Source organism: Callorhinus ursinus, unplaced genomic scaffold, assembly GCF_003265705.2.
Source record: "Callorhinus ursinus isolate GAN/ISIS: 27379988/994484 unplaced genomic scaffold, GSC_fseal_2.0 scaffold26, whole genome shotgun sequence".
Taxonomy (NCBI): Eukaryota; Metazoa; Chordata; class Mammalia; order Carnivora; family Otariidae; genus Callorhinus; species Callorhinus ursinus.
In genome coordinates, this window is record NW_027397088.1 from 7,140,454 (window position 1) to 7,142,137 (window position 1,684).

At 41.8% G+C, this 1,684-nt stretch overlaps 1 pseudogene; it reads right to left on the minus strand.

Moving 5' to 3' along the window:
• Positions 1–777: 777 nt before the first annotated feature.
• Positions 778–1,238, minus strand: LOC112838132 (large ribosomal subunit protein eL29 pseudogene; annotated as a pseudogene).
• Between the last annotated feature and the right edge of the window lie 446 nt (positions 1,239–1,684).

Below are 1,684 nucleotides of genomic sequence, written 5' to 3' on the forward strand. Positions count from 1 at the left end.
TATCTCTCTACCACTCTAGAGGTGACACCAATGTTTTGAGAAAGGCTGAGTTCAAGTATTGCCAGGAAAAATGGATGCAGAACCCAGGATGAAGTTAGCACTGAAGCTGACCCTACTCTGTACTTCCAGTAACGTAAGTCAACACATTTACTATTCCTTTAGCCAGTTGGAGTTGGTGCTCTCTGGTTCCTGCGGACAGACAATGGAAATTTTCATTTCATTGTACTTGAACTATTCATTCATGCTAGTCTTTCCTCTGCACTCATGCAGCAGGCTGTGGAAAAAGTATTAAGAATGACTCACCTGTAATGTGTCCACTTGGTCTAGAATCTCAGCAGCAGAAAGAACCTAAGCTGTGAGGTTGTTATGTAGAGAAATAACATTTAATACATATGTCATGAATAAATAAGAAAAAATAATATTGCAGCTAACATTTATTGAGTGCTTACTACTTGCCAAAACACACAAAGGAATTGTTCCTTTTAGGTGTTCACAGCCCAATCAGATGCCACTGTGATTATTCCCACTGATCAAATGAAGTGAGAAATTAAGTAACTTGTCCAGGAGCACTCATAGGATTTCAGTCAACTCATCCAATTTCAGGGCCCGAGCTCTCCATTTTTATTTTTATTTATCTGTTTATTTATTACTTATTTATTTATTTATTACTGGCTTAGGTTTATTTGTACAACTAGCACAGGAGGACACTAGCCTCATGCAGCAGAAGCCCAGGGGTCACAGTAATGTTTCTGTCCTCATATTGACTAACAGAGCCCTCTACCCTGGAGCCCTCGTGGGAGCCTGGGCACCTTTGGGAACCAGAGCCAGAGTGGCAGCTGCAGCCTGGGCTTTGGTTTGAGCCTTTCCCTAGGCCTTTGGTCAGCAGAACCTGAGACCCTTGGCAATGTGGCACGAGCAGGTGTCTCAAGCTTGGGGTGAGTGATGTAGGCAAGTTGATGGAACTGGTGGCTGTCACCCTTTGGGATCTTCAGTTTGACTTCATTGGGCTTGATGAGGGCCTGGACAGCCTCAGCACATGCACTCGTGGCCTTGGCATTGTTGGCCGGCATCTTCTTCACTCCCTTCTTGTTGTGCTTCTTGGCAAAGTGCATGTTCCTCAGGAACTTGGGGTCCACCTCCTTAACAGATTCCCATCTTTGTGTTTGGGATTTCTTAATGCTGTTTCTGTGCCATTTTCATGACCTGTTGTGTGTGGTGTTGTTCTTGTCCTTGGCCATGTCTATACCAAAGACCACAGTTCCCGAGTACATAGGACCGGTCAAGTTCTGTATTTTTTTATTTCAGCTACTTTGGATGTTTTCTAGTTCATAGCTACTCAAAATGTGGTCCAGGTCCAGATACAAGTCTGCAAGCCATCTGCACCATTTAATTCAGCTGATTTTTTTTTTTTAAATAGTAAGGCTTTCCCAATGAAGAAAGCATACATTCTAACTGAATAAAGGCTGGTCTTCCTTAAGAAATAAATTGCTAACATCTTAACCAACAATGCAATGTTTGGAATGGTGCTAGTTCAGTTTATTACCTAAAAGGAAACTCTCTGACTATATGATAATCACATATACAGAGAGTTTGTATAATGGTGTTCAACTTTTTTCTTGCTATTCCTTTCAAGTTGTTATCAGCTCATAAAGAATTTATTTGGGGTATCCTCCCTCTCTCTGAT